Consider the following 15,934-nt stretch of genomic DNA (forward strand, 5'->3'; position numbering starts at 1 on the left):
TTGTTAACGGGTCATCATACCACCCCTACTCTCTTCTCCTTTCTTTAGCTGTGGGGGAGGAAGGGAAGGTGAAGAAGATAGAGCATAGGAGAGAGGGGAAAGATAGGAGCTGGCATAGGAGGACCATAAGGTGGAGGAAGGGAATGTAACACATCCCATCCTTGTGTTTCAGGGACAAAAGGTTCCTCATCCTTCTTGTCCTTACATTACTTTTCATACAAAACCAGTTGATCAACTGATCCACTGAGCCAGCAGGCTGCATATTCTCTGCTCTCAATATAATCTCTTTGATTTTGATAGAGCCAAATGTTCAATGCCTGACACATCCAGTCCTCATCGGATCCGAACTTTGGGTTTTTAACCCATTCCAGGCAGCAATACCTGACCACGGTCTGTTTGTCTTTCCCGCGGGTTCTCCCCGCACCCCAATCAGATAGCATTAATCCTAACGGACTTTGCTTAGTTATCTGATCGTCCCGTCCTTCCTTAGGACTATTTCCCTTGCTACTCACACCTCCCATACTAACAGGTAAGTAAAATTCCTCTTACCGGGATCCAGTAGCTATTCCTAGCGCGCTTCCTTAACGTCCTCCCGTCGCTTGTTCTCAATGCCTCTTCTCGGATATCACTCGCTTCATCCACTGACCAGACACCCGTCGTCCGTGAGTCCAGCTGAATCAGCCGGGGTACACCTTCCCTCGTCGTCGGGCACTCTGTCAGTGGAGGGAGTGGGATCCCGGACGAAACCCCATTTGTGAGAAACAGACGTACCTTCACAGAAATTGCTCGAGACAAAAATTGAGAACAAAGAACATTTATTATACAACAATGCAAAGTTGGGTGCTTCCCCTAACCCTGGGAATACACACACACACACTGGGGCTCACCCAACTTTTATACAGCTTATTTCAGTATAGAAGTACCCTCCCCCTTACATTCTTCTGCCTCCTGGATGAGTTTGGCATTAGGCAATCCTGTCTGCCTAAGTGCTGTTTCTGTGAACTTGGAGGACCAGGGGGTATCCTGTCTGTGTCCCATCATGTCATTGTCCTTATTATTACCTCCCTTTGTCCTTATTCACACCTTCCCAACCCTCAGGGCTTACTAACTCTTGTATGGAGAACTTGCTAATTCTGTCTAAGGCTTACTAATTACATATGTGGAACTTGCTGACTCTGTCTATAAGGCTAGAAGACCCTTATCTTATTCAGACTAACTTCCTACATTCTATTATCTACCCTTATCCATTCATAATGGCTTTATTCATTACACATATATCCATACTAGCTTTCTTCATCTCTCATATTTTCATATTAGTTTTGCTCATCTCTCACACTAGGTATCTACATTGATTTTTTTTTGTTGCATTGTGTTAACCACTCTTTAATTATATGGTTGTTCAAAAGTGTTATTGTCAGTTGTTTTAATTTATTTCAATGTATGAAAGGTAAATTTATTTGTTAAATTGACAAAATGTTTCATTTTGAAAGATAATAATTCAAGATTTTGTCAGATGTAGTGAAAGTTAACGAAACAAAATATCATGTGGCACTTTACCTGGAAAAGTGCCCATGGAGATTGTCCATGTCATGCTTGAATTTTTGTATTAATAGTTTTTTTGATGATGTTGAGATATTATTGTCAATTAACAATCTGACCTTTTGAAAATTGGTTGGTAGATTTTTTAAATATTGAAGTGAAAGTTTTTAAATAAAATGTTAAAAATTTAGAAAATAAGTCTTTGGGATAAACGTAATGTAGCAATTAAGGATAAGCTAAACATGCTTCGGAAAATTACAATTTTCCATAATATGAAGCTGAGCCATATTAATCAAGAAATAAAAATTTAAAAAAATGTTAATTTGTTTACAAATTTTTACACAAATGCCATTAAGTGACTTTGATTTTGTATATCAAATATTTGAGTTGTGATTTGTGAATAGGGGTAAATTGTGAGGGCAAATTTCTGTAACCTTACAGCCATGATGAAGGTGTTGACTGCAGTGGTTTGTGAATTCACTAAGACCAAATTTCTATCACACAAGATTCATTCAAAGTATTGTAAAAATTGACAACACAGAAGAAGGTTATTTGGCCCAACTTCTATGGACTACATTTAGTTTTTACAGGTCTGCACTTGTTGCATACTCTTGTAAATTTTTAACTTAAAGTATATCCAATTCCCTTTTGGAGGTTGTATGAGGTCTACCTCCAGCCCCTGGACTGGATCCATTGCCTTTTAATTAAAGAGAATAATTTCATCTATATCTGGTCTTTTGTTGTTTTGTTATTCTGATGTATGTAGTTGGTAGAAACAATTTCTCCTTATCTGTACTTATCTCTGGTGGGATGATGAGTCAAGTAATGAAAAAGGAACATTTTAGATTTAAATGGAGACAAATATATACCTCCTTGTGCAAGGTTTCATGAATGGAATAATTTTGTGTATAATTAAATCTGCTTCGTGCATGTGCTATTAGAAAGAAAACATTCCAATGTTTTCCAGATTTTCTACGTAAAGTACCCACAAAGCATCTTCTGGACACTTCTAGGCCTTGGCATCCATCTCCTCTAAAGTGACCAGGTTTGGTTGCATTGATCATTGATGTATAAAAATTAGCATTATTTGTTTGAGTTTGACCAATTGCCTCCAATTATCAATCCCTAAAATAGACATGACACTTGTTTTGGAACTTTGTTGATGTAAGACTGGAGGCTTCTGTTCGGGACAGATCTAACAAATTTACTGCTAACTCTAGGTTTCTTCCAAAGTGCATAATGACATTCATATTGAAATTATCAACCAAACTAATGTGTATTATTGTCTTATTGAAAAATAAGCAACAATGTTACTTTGCTAGACTGTAAAAACAAAAGAAAACCATTACTGAGTTACAAGTCTTTTATTCTTGATATCATTTGGTAGTTATGAATAATATTATTTGGAGTGTTGTTGCAAAACAGTTATTGTTTATATAGAGCATTAAATTGAAAAAGAACATTTTAATATTATGGCATACAAATATTGAAAACAAGTATTGTTGTATTAGAAAAATTTTGTTTTTTTGAGTTATCCTGTATTTTGATTAATGTTTGCAATTATTTAGAACATCACATGTTAATATTTTATAGTACAAGAAAATTTATTTTTGCAGTTATTTATCAACATTGTAGATTGAATTTTAAAGGTACATTTTAATGCATAACGCTCAAGGTACTTTTCAGAAAGATAATTTGACAAACATTGACAGTTGAGAAAATAAAAGATATTGGAAGGGGAGATAAAAAGAATTTCAGAAATTGAAACTTTATATCTTTAATATTATCTAATTTCCTCTAAATTTCTTCTTCTTTGGCTTGGCTTCGCGGACGAAGATTTATGGAGGGGGTAAAAAGTCCACGTCAGCTGCAGGCTCGTTTGTGGCTGACCAGTCCGATGCGGGACAGGCAGACACGATTGCAGCGGTTGCAAGGGAAAATTGGTTGGTTGGGTGTTGGGTTTTTCCTCCTTTGCCTTTTGTCAGTGAGGTGGGCTCTGCGGTCTTCTTCAAAGGAGGCTGCTGCCCGCCAAACTGTGAGGCGCCAAGATGCACGGTTTGAGGCGTTATCAGCCCACTGGCGGTGGTCAATGTGGCAGGCACCAAGAGATTTCTTTAGGCAGTCCTTGTACCTTTTCTTTGGTGCACCTCTGTCACGGTGGCCAGTGGAGAGCTCGCCATATAATACGATCCTCGCCAAACGAACACAGCTCAGCGCGGACATTGGCGACTTCAGGGGTTTCTACGAGGCTCTAAAGGCTGTGTACGGCCCCTCACCCCAAGTCCAAAGCCCGCTGCGCAGCTCAGACGGCAAAGTCCTCCTCAGCGACAAGATCTCCATCCTCAACCGATGGTCAGAACACTTCCAATCTCTTTTCAGTACCAACCGCTCAGTCCAAGATTCCGCCCTGCTCCAGCTCCCTCAACAGCCCCTAAGGCTAGAGCTGGATGAGGTTCCCACCCTGGATGAGACATATAAGGCAATCGAACAACTGAAAAGTGGCAAAGCAGCAGGTATGGATGGAATCCCCCCAGAAGTCTGGAAGGCTGGCGGCAAAACTCTGCATGCCAAACTGCATGAGTTTTTCAAGCTTTGTTGGGACCAAGGTAAACTGCCTCAGGATCTTCGTGATGCCACCATCATCACCCTGTACAAAAACAAAGGCGAGAAATCAGACTGCTCAAACTACAGGGGAATCACGTTGCTCTCCATTGCAGGCAAAATCTTCGCTAGGATTCTACTAAATAGAATAATACCTAGTGTCGCTGAGAATATTCTCCCAGAATCACAGTGCGGCTTTCGCGCTAACAGAGGAACCACTGACATGGTCTTTGCCCTCAGACAGCTCCAAGAAAAGTGTAGAGAACAAAACAAAGGACTCTACATCACCTTTGTTGACCTCACCAAAGCCTTCGACACCGTGAGCAGGAAAGGGCTTTGGCAAATACTAGAGCGCATCGGATGTCCCCCAAAGTTCCTCTAAATTTAAATAGGGCATTATTACTACTGTGTATGAGTAAGGGATAAATTATTTTTCCATTTCAATAAGATTGCTCATCTGGCTGTCAATGTGGTAAAAGATGAAAACTTTTTCCTGAAATGTCAATATAAGTTTATCTGAATTACCAGAAAAAAACAAATAATTTATTTAAATTCAATTCCCATGGCTGAGATCAAGAGCAATTAGGAATGAGATTTGAATACAACATTCTCAGTTGAAAATTGGTGCTCTACTCTCAGCTTGATTAATAATTATTTTGTTAAGACACACTGCTTATTACAATTTAAGGTGTTGCATTGACTCGTATGTCCAAACTTGGATTATCTCATTTTTATGTTGATATTGATTCATTATGTGAGAAATGTCACATTTTTGAAGCTTCTCTGATCCATATGTTTTGGGAGTGCCAAAATTTGAGACATATTGGAAAGAGAAGAAGATTAATTTGGCATCAATGTTCAAACATGCCAAATTTCCCCCTCATCCCTTAATCTGACACTTATTAATCTACAATGGTGATCAGTCTGGCTGTGTTCTGATTTTTTTTAAACTCTCATCCATATGTTGGTTCCTTGCTTTATAGTTTTCTCTTTATTTTTCCACTTGACAAATTTTCACTTTTGCTTCTTTAAATTTGGCAGAAGTGTGTTCAGCTAGCTCAGTCTTCAACTTTGGAATTTCCACGTCAACTAATTATTTTGCTTTCCTTTTAAATTGCTCTTCAAAACCAGTCTGATAACAAGTTACCAAAATTACTTAGGGCGTTTGTGATAATAGCAATTATTGCTATTGGGCATAGTTGGATAAATCTGCTTATTTGCTGATGAATTGACATTTAGTATTTTTAATTTGGCCATTCGTTTTGAGAGATTGAAAATGTTTTTACCAGTTCATGATGGTGTAGATCAGCAAGAAGTTGGTAATGGTCTGGAAGTAAAATTCTTTCACAGCACATGAAATAATGTATTGAAGTTTTGACAGGTCACAATTAAAGGTTTGCTTGTCTCTTACTGAACCAAGAGCTGTTTGAAAATTTTAAATTTGCAATCATTTATTTGATGGCACAGGAAGATTTTTTCACCTAAAATTTTGATTTTTGAAAGCTTTAATAATTTCCAAGATTTTAACTATTTTGTGATATTGTGTGTTCATATTTGCATACACTAAAACTTAAAGAGTGAACACTACTTCATTTTATAACAGGAGTCTTTACATTTGCTCTGAGTATCTTAGGAGGATTCAAATGTCTTGACAATCTCCTGATTGATTGTCTTTGAATTTGAGTTGTTGCCTCAGATGATGTCTTCTGTGACAGATGATGTTGTGTTTATATTGTATATAGATATGATTTTGAGAGATAAAGCGTGGCAGGTTTTTTTGGTGCAGGTCACATACAAACACTTCAGAAGAGATCTTGTTTAAAATACTGGAGCTCTGCTCAAGCCAGACAGGGTGGCTCCTGGGGGCAGTTGCAAAAACTTGGTGGAGTTCCCAAGAGATTTGAAAAGCAACAGATGAAAGATATTGGAGGATTAGTTCGGAACCGCAGGCTGTCTGGAGTGCAGCTTGCTGCTCTAAGAGGGTCATGTGGTTTTGCAAGCAGAGATGTAAAAACTGGCTTTTCTCTGAGAGGGAGAGAGAGAATTCAGTTCAGCAGCAGCTGGGACTGGAAGAGGACAAGCTGGCAAGCTTGTGGGGGGAGAAACCATTTTGAAGACTGGTTGTGAGTGCATAGTTCAGCCTGGTCAAAGCCCTTATGGTTTATGCAAGAAGAGAGGACTGGGCTAATGTTTCACTTGAAATAAGGGAAACAAAAAGGAACTCTGTGGTGATTTGAAAGAAAGAGGTTATCATCTGGAAAACCCTGATGGGGTTGATTTCCTGGAACAACAAATCTCTCTTTGAAAACCAATGAGAACCTTCCTGAGTGGTAACAATTTACCTTTCAAACATCAAAGCCTGGTGGAATTCATAAATGTTAAATTCTGTGCACAGTATAAGAATTGCCTGCAACCAGTGAACTTGGAGGAATGAGAAGCAAGATTGGACAGTGAACCAAAGAACTTTTCTAAACTTACATACACATGCACTTAGAATTAGAAGGGGGTTAAGTTAGGTTAGTTAACAGCGATAAGTTAAAGTGTGATCCTGTTTTCATGTTTAAAGATAATTAAAAGCAACTTTTGTTTAAGTAACCATTTGTCTTGGTGAATATCTATTACTGCTGGGTTTTGGGGTCCTCTGGGCTTGTAACATTTCTCAGATGTGCATTCAGGTTGTTCAACAGTATCTGTCTTTCCATCAACTGTGGCTGGTTCCATTTGAGGATCTTGATGATTTCTTCGCAGAACAACACCTTCATCTGTCTGAATGGTGTATGATCTTGGCTGTACTTCACTAAGGACAGTTCCCTTCTGATTCCATAAGTTTGTTTAGTCTTTTAGCCTTGGTCACCAATGTAGAGTTCCAGTATATTTTTTGTTCCTCTGTCAAGGTAATACTTTTTGCTTTTTTTTCTGTTGTTCTTTGAATTTCCTCACCTTCTTCCCTCTTTTGTTTTTAGGAGGTTCTCCTGAATGGGTAGGCTTGATCTTAGCCTACGTCCCATAAGGAGTTGTGGTGTTAATATACCACACTCAAGGTGTTGTGCAGTACACTAGCATGCTCTTGTAAAAAAAAAAGTCTGTTCCACCGATTTTTGCCTTGTTCGTCAGTCTTTTCACTGTCTGTACGGATTTTTCCACTAGACCATTGGACTGTGGAAAATGAGGACTTGATGTGGTGTGTACAAAGTCCCTCTCTTTGTCAAACTGTTGAACTTTAAATTGCAAAAATAAGGTCCATTGTCTGTGAAGTCCTTGCTTGCTACACCATGTCTGGAAAATATGGCTTTCATACCTGTTATTACAGCATCTGCAGTGGTGGTGTTCAGTCTACATACCTGGACACAGGGAGTAATAGTCTGTGACTACAAGGTATTCCTTCCCTTGCTATTTGAATAGGTCAGTGCCTACCTTCTGGTAAGGTCTGTTTTGTGCTGGGTGTGGCTTTACTGGTTCTGCAGGATTGCTTGCTTGATATTTCCGGCATGTGGTACAGTTTGACACTTCATTTGTTATATCGTTGTTGATTCTTGGCCAGTACATGACGTCTCGTGCTCTTTTACACTTTTCAATTCAGAGATGTCTTCCATGGATCCTTTTTAGCATTTCTTTTCTCACACTCTTTGGAATAAAGATTTTACTTTCTTTGTAGTTGATGTCTTCAACCAATGATAGTTCCTCCCTGCAGTTCTAGTACTCTGAAACATCAGGTGAGCAGTCCTGTTTCATGTTGAGTCATCCATTCAAAATGTTTCATCTTTGTTTGTCTCTGACTTTGAGTTCCATTTTTTTCATCTGATATGGGCTATGCACTTGAGATCATGTCTCCGAAGGCATTCACATCTTCATCCATTTTGGTGTTTGTGGGCTAACTCATGTCAACAGCTCTAGACAATGTGTTTGCTGTGTACATTAGCTTACCCGGAGTGTACACCTCATTCATTGTATAGCGTTGCAGCCTAATCATCATTCTTTGTATTCTAAGTGGATATTCATTTAATGGCTTTTGGAACAATGCAGTCAAGGGCTTATGGTCAGTCTCTACACTGATTACTTGTCTTGACACAAACTGATGAAATTTTTCACAGGCGTATGTGATGCTGAACATCTCCTTTTCAATTCGAGCGTGTTGTGTCTCAGCATCTATCATTGAGTGTGATGCATACTCATTGGGTTGCCAGTCATCATATTTTTGCAGAAGAACTGCACCAAGCCCACTATTTGATGCGTCTGATCGTATCTTGATGGATCTTGCTGGGTCGTAAACCCTCAGAACTGGTTCCTCTGTGAGCAGTTTCTTTAGTTCCCTCTATGTCTTTTCATGGACATGATTTCGCTCTCATTCAATGTTAATTTCTGTTAGTCTCAATGGAGCCATCTTTTCTGAGAGGTTGGATATGAATTTACGCATATAGTTGACCATTCCATTAAACCTCTATGTCCTTTTTGCATTGCGGTCTTGACATGTTCCCAATGGCGGACACCTTTCTGGGATCTGATCTGATGTCCTCACTGCCAATAATATCTCCTAGAAATGTTAATTCTGTCACCCTGAGCTTACATTTCTCTCTATTCACTTCAGGTTTGCTTTCCTTGTTGCTTCCAGCACTTTCATTAGTCTCTCATAATGTTCCATTCTTGTGCTTCCCTATACTATAATGTCATCCATTGAGTTCTCCACTCCGTCCAGGTGCTCATTGACCATATGGATAGTTTTGTGATCCATTTCAGGAGCTGAGGCAATTCTGAATGGTAACCTTGGGAATCTGTATCTGCCAAATGGACTATTGAACATGCACAGTCTTGAACTTGCTTCATCGAATTTCAACTGCCAAAATCCTGATGATGCAACTAACTTGATGAAAAACTTTGCATTTGCAAACTGTGACATGATTTCTTCACACTTGGAAGCTTGAAGTGTTCTCTCTTTATTGCTCTGTTTAGATCTCTTGGATCCAGGGAGATTCTAAGCTTTCCATTCTTTTTGTCCATAACGACGAATGAACTCACCCACTCCATTGGCTCATCTATCTTCTGAATCACATTCAGGCTTTCCATCCTGTCCAACTCTGCTTTCAGTTGCTTTTGAAGTGCAAATGGAACACGTTTATCCATTCTGATTGTGTGTTCTCCTGGAATGCAGCCTCAACCCTGAAATAGGTCATTATACTCTTTCAAGAGTTCATTGTAGACTGTCTCTCCTTCGCTTTCCACAGCGAGGACTCTTTTTACCAGGTTCAGTTTCTCACAGGCTGTTAAACCTAGTATGGCCTGAACATCCTTTGGTACCACGATAAATAATAGCATGTCCTCCTTGTCCTTGTGTTTCATTTTGACCATGCATTTTCTTTGCACTGGTATATCGGTACCTGAATATCCTGTCACCTTCACTTTTGTTCCATACATCTTTGGTCTGGGTCTAATTTTCTTAAAATCAGTCTCTGATATTACATTAATTTAATTGAAATGTAAAGTCATTCACTTTTAATCTCAACATCCAGTCTCTTGTTTTCAGTCACAACATCTAAATAGAATTCCTCCATCTCCCTTTCATTTACTGCATGAATCTTGCTTTGTTGCAATTGGTTCCTACAGCAACGGGCATAATGGTTGCTTTTGTTGCACATTTTACATGTTTTACCATATGCTGGATACTTTTTTGGTAGGTGTTGTGCACAGCATCGATGATGTGGCTTTCCATTGTCCCTTTCATTTTTGTTCGCTGGCCATGCTTCTCTTTCCACCTTGGTGTTCTTTTTGTTAAATGGTTTGTGTCTTTTCTTGCTCACTGCATCCATGTTGCAGCTAATTTCACTGAACAGCTCTTTTGCCTGCAATTTTACAGTTTCTATATCCTTAGAGTGCTATGGCTTTTTCCAGGTCTAGATTTTGCCCTCTTAACAGTCTTTCCGTTAGACTATTATCTGGAATACCACACACTTTTATCAGTGAGTTGGTTAGTCCACCAAATTCACACGTTTTGCTTCTGTTTCTCAATTCAGACACATACTGATCACTACTTTCTTCCATTTTTTGTACACCTATGAAAAATCTGTGCCTCTCAAATGTTACGTTTAGGAAATGCAGATTGCCTCAAACTGTTCCATCATTTTTTTTCATTTTCTCCTTCACCAGCAAATGTGAAGTTATTATACATCTCCAGGGCTTCATCACTCAGGACATATAAGAAAACTTCACTTTATCACTTTTCTCGTCAGCTGTGACTGCCACTAAATACAATCCAAAATGCCGTTTAAATCTGTTCCAACTTTCAGCCACATTAACTATCAACTGAAGTTTTACTGGTGGATGTAATCCTTCCATTTTTCATTGTTAGCTTATCTTCACTGATCAGTTGCTGACTTTAGATTTTACCTTTTAAAGTATTTCATTTTAATTTCCTTCATCCCACTTCAAACACCATGTTTCATCTTGCATTCGTATGTGTGAGTTCTTAGACAACAAATGGATGAAGAAAAATGTTCTTTACTTTAAAGTTGAGGCATGCCATGAGGCTGCAAGTCTCCATTACAGATCTCGCATACCCTGTGTCAGGCCCTGCTGGCAGCCAATTCTAATCAAACAGTAACTATAACCAAGGCCTTGCTTGTGGCCATGCAAACATGATCACTATCATTACACATTTCAGGTTGAAAGTTAGCAGGAGTTGTCTTCATTTCTGTGATTTTACTTTTGTCATCACACATTTTTAATGAGCTCAAATTTGATATTTAATAAATGATGGATTAAATGACTTTTTTGTAAGGAACTAAATTGAAAAGTAATTTGAGTAAATCAAAATCATGTTGAGAATAATTACAAATGGAGGGTATAAAAGTAGAATTTGAATATGGTAATTCTGAATAAATGAGGATTTGAACCTCATGAAATAGATTTCATGCTAAGGAAAATCTTTTTAATTTTTAGACATTGTAGCAACTGAAAATGTGTAGGTGAAGTGAATGAGCTCAAATAGCTGTTGCAGGCGGGTCACAACCTGGGCATTGCTGGCTGAATGTTTGCTCCCATCTTCAAGGGTTTGTGTTTCTTAGAGGAATATTTACTTTTACAATTTAAAACTTTTATTTATCCTTATTTATTATCTTTTTAACCATTTCCTCAATTTTTTGCTGGTTGCTTGAAATCCAGATACTTGGGGGGTGGGGGGGGGGGGGGTGGGCTTGGGGGAATGTTTACTGTATTCAGAAAATTTCGCTTGAGGTTGCTTCTGAAATGATCAGTTTGGAGGAATGACGGGCAATAATGTTTCTGGTCTTAATTGTCTATAAGAGTGAATCATTATAGATTCTGACTCATCATTTAGCTGGTTTTTTTTGCTTGCATTATTTTACTTTATAATCATTCCAGCATATGTAGATTATGTCCTTTTTGATTATTTTAGGGTTTTATTTATTTCTGTTTGCTTTTTGTTTTGTGTCCATGGCAGTAATATTGCTGTTTGTGGGCAATTCTTAGGCATATTCAGAATGTTCTCAAAGTTAAGACAAATTAAGAAAATAGGAACATAGTACCTCTCAATTTATTCTTGCACCAAATCCATTATATATATATTATGCTTTCCATTTTGTCTCGAGGAGATGCACAAATCTGCTCGGTGGAAAACAGAAAACTTGATATAATCTTTGAATCTTATTTCTGTAATTTTAAATAACCAAAAAACAAAATAAAATTCTTTTATTTTTTTTGAAGCAAAAAAAAACTGCATCACTGGAGATAAAAATATAAATTAATGTTTTTGGTGTAGACTATTGCATGAACTCAAATGAGAACTCTATGTTCCTAAATCTATGGTGATTTGGTAATTTGGCTAGAAATTTGGAGTTGATAAACATGTGCTGGCACTTTTCAAAAATTAGTAAATATATTAATAGGCTGTTGAAACCATGACAGTTGTTTGGCTGCAGTAAAAACACAAGTGGAAAATCTCCCTCCATGCATCTGCAATCCAACAACTTCCATTTAGTTTTTTTCTGAGCAACATGGAGAATATAAAGTTGATCTGAGCTCATCATTGTAATTTTATCCCAGGTAAAAGTTCCAAATGCAGAGTTCCTTCTAATATTCCCATATAAACTCATCGGAACAAAAATTATTTTTGAGCCTTATTTTGCTAGTTATTTTTGTCTGCTTTTTAACAATTTTTTTCGAGTTTATCTTCCCAAGATCCATTTTCATTTTCTATTGATCTGTTTTCAAATTTGTTAATTTGCTCAGTGTGAGAGTTGTCTTGATGCTTATTTTAAATGATCACTTCACCTGAAAGATTTTCATAGGTTTCATTTGCTTTTTTTAATGATTAGTTTCCATTACTGGGCCCAGCATTGCTTTCACCCACGCTTGAAGGAGAACATTGGTTAAGAAAAGACCTTTTTGATTTTGCAAAGATGATGCCAGCTTTTCCCTCTGGGAAATCGTCAGAAGAAGTAAAATCTCATCTGAATTTTGATTTTTTTTTAATTGAAAAGATTTGTGTTTTTCTCCATGTTTTTTCCTCCAATTGCTTTTGGCCATTTAGTAATCAGTAATAGATTTCTAATTGTTTCACATGTCCCCATGACATCGTGTTGGCCTAACTTCGATGTCCATTTTAGTTATCTTCACAGTCAGTTATATAGCCTGTAATCTTCAACTACTCATCTGCTGCAGCCATTTGTTTTTTTGTTTTTCCATTTACCTTGCTTTTACTGTTTCCAGTTATTTCATTTTTATCTCACATCGTAATGTCAACAGTATTACAAAGGTAATGAAAAATAATCTATTCTTCCCCCAGATATTCATGTTGTTTCATGTTACCCAATCTGTCTGAGTAGCTTTGTTACTTTTTATATTTGATCTTTCCTCTTCTTTTTAACTTCTGTTTCTCTCGGGACCAGACCCTCCTGTTTAATTCAAAGAACAAGAGCATTGAAAGTAATAATCCAAAATAATGTAGTGTTTATTATCTGAAGAGAACAGGATTAGGATTGGAAGCAAGATGTACTTTGACTTTACAAGCACTGTGACCTGATTCTAATTTTGATAATGTTCTTTCGAAACATATTTTGTCAACTTTTGGTGATGGCACAGATTTATTATTGAGTTAAACAACTTGGATAAATATGCTCTATATTTACTTGTGATTTGAAGGTTGCTTGATCTCATTTAAGTATTGAAACTGATAGAATTCGTCAGGATAAATACAAGGTAATTTGCTTGGAGACCAAATGTAGAACTTTACTTTATTTAAAAAAAAAACAAATGTTGGATCAATTGTGTTTTGAAGCTTTGAGCATGACTGAATTTTGAGGTCAAACTATCAAAGGCAGATGTAATCTTCAACCATCTAAACAAAATGAATGAAGCAGAGTGATGTCAATAATTTAAGTTTGCTACATCATGCATAGGTCTGTCTTTTTATTTCTTGCCATCCAATTTTTTCTTCCATAGAATCATTATGGATCAATGGTTCATAGAATAGTTGTCCCTCTTATGAATTTCTTTAGTAAATCTGGTGTTGTCTTATGAATTGTAGCTCTTTTCTGCATCGGTTGTCTGGGCATTCAATTATCAGTAGAACTGCGTACCCTTAAGTTATTTGGTAAAAGGATGGGCAGTAATCGACAAATTGCTGCACTTAATATTGCACACAATTTCATTACTCGCTCTGGAGATCTTTTGCAGGGCCTCTTTCTCTGCCCTTGCCTAAATTGTGATTTCTGACATTTACCTTGATAACTTACTCTGTTTTAAATGCCTTTCTCATCTGGCTTATCAGGGTGATTACTTTGACAGTAAATCCTGCCATATTCTGGATTGTTTACTGTTAATTGTAATGAAACTGTGCAAGACTAACTTTACCTTGCTTTTACTTGAGATTTTGAGTCAAAACCCTTCATCAGACCTCGTGTTTTTGCTCTGATTCATTTTGCTTCAGATCGTTCATTCCTTCTTTCTTTGGTTGGTGGGAGTATGAATGAGAAAAGAAATATCTCGTTATGAAGTTGCCTTTGCAATTTTTGCTAACTCCAACATGATCCCACCAACAGGCACATTTCCCTTCTCTTTAATCATTTTGAAGGAATATTCACTGATCATTCCTTCCAACCATTCCCTATCTTAAAGCATTTTCACCTGGTATTTTCCATCAAATAGAATATCCAGTTGAGTGGACTGTCCAGTGTTCACTTTGTGGATTTCTCTATACTGGAGAAAGCAAATGCAGATTGTGCTTAATGGAACACTGAGGGTATCTTATTGAGATTTATAATATCATGAAGGATTTAGATAAAATGGATTGTCATAGTCTTTTAACTCAAGAGAATTTAAAACTAGAGGGCATAGGTTCAAGATGATATGTGGAAGATTTCAAGGGAACCTGAGGGACAAGTTTTTTCATTAAAAAGGGCGGTGGGTACATGAAATGATCTGCAAAAATACAATTGCTATTTTTAAAAGGCACTTGGACAGGTAGATTGATAGGAAAGGTTTGGAGGGATCCGTGCCAAATACAGACAAATGTGATTTGCATAGATGGATACTTGATTCATGGGAACAGTTTGAGTGATCTGACTGTTGGTTTAGTCCTCTGGTGCAATCCTAGGCTTCTGTTGCCTCTCCCTGATATTCTCCATCCTACTCCCACAATGACCTATTTATTTGTAGCCTCCTGCATTGTTAAAACAAGACACAATGCATGAAAATTGAGAGACAACATGTTGCAGTTTGACTGACTTTGTCTAATTTGGTCAACTTGTACATGTTTTCTGTGACCAAATAGGGCATTCTGTTTGTCATTGTTTTGGCTCAGTTTTCCTTTTTTTTAGTATTATCTAGCCTGCTGAACATGTCTCTGTCTTCCTGTCAGCAACACATGACAAATAATGAGATTGAAAATGGTTCCAATTACAATTCATTTGTTCTTGCCCTATCAGAGAATGCTGCATTTATTCTACCCAACCATCCCCATCTTCTGTGTTACTGAAAGCCAGCTTGTTTTCTCACTTCCTAATTCTGACAAAGGGCCCAAGAGCTGAAATGTTAACTACTTATCATCCTGCAGGTGTGATACAATCTGTTGAGTGTTGGCAGCAATTTTGCTTTTCATCCACCCTTAGTATTCTGGGGCTTAACTATGGAAAAAGTGGGTTATTTCAAAACTGAATATTTTGAAACCTGTCATTGCTGTGTGGAGAGGAGGAAAAACACACAAGTCCAAAGTATTCATCATTCATTCTAATTAAGTACATTTTGAAATTATTTGGTTGGAGCTGTGGATCCATTCCAATTCTGCAATCTATACCTTTAAATATTTCTATATCCTTTTCAACATAGTCTCCTATTTCAATTTGCACGTAACCATTCAGCTTGCAACACCCTATCATAGATCTTCAATTTTGTTTCCTCTGCATTTTGTCCTTTTTCTGCAATATGGTTAATTTCCAGTTTATCCCAGTTGTGATCAATTGCCATCGACCTGAAATGGTAACCACTGTGCCTGATCCACTGAGTATTACCAGTACCTTCTCTTCACATGAAACTAGTTATAAATAGGTGATGTATTAAATACAAATTCTGAAGGAGATTTTCTGAAGGTTAACTTTTTTTAGATATTTATTTACACTAGTAAAGTATGTCCTGTGTGAAATAGCATTCCCTGGTCAATTGGAATAGTAGACAGATGTGAATGGATGAAAAAAATTTCACAGGGGATAGCTCCTAAATTTAATTGTCTTATTTGTCTTGTCTGTCTTATTTCCCCCCCCCCCCCCCCCCCGGACTTGCCCATTGTCTA

The 15,934-nt window shown here is 37.4% G+C and overlaps 1 protein-coding gene across 4 annotated transcripts in view; it reads left to right on the forward strand.

Moving 5' to 3' along the window:
* The window catches only part of pde3b (phosphodiesterase 3B), a 151,695-nt gene that overhangs the window by 33,488 nt on the left and 102,273 nt on the right, over positions 1 to 15,934 (forward strand). Inside the window, exon 2 of one of the 4 annotated variants that reach the window (XM_069897645.1) lies at positions 2,507 to 2,584. The exons of the other annotated variants lie outside the window; for them this stretch is intronic. The gene's annotated coding sequence lies outside the window, so the exon portion shown is untranslated. The remainder of the gene's footprint in view (positions 1 to 2,506; positions 2,585 to 15,934) is intronic. 4 annotated transcript variants of the gene reach the window in all.

The sequence above is a fragment of the Narcine bancroftii genome, chromosome 1 (genome assembly GCF_036971445.1).
Source record: "Narcine bancroftii isolate sNarBan1 chromosome 1, sNarBan1.hap1, whole genome shotgun sequence".
NCBI classification, from domain to species: Eukaryota; Metazoa; Chordata; class Chondrichthyes; order Torpediniformes; family Narcinidae; genus Narcine; species Narcine bancroftii.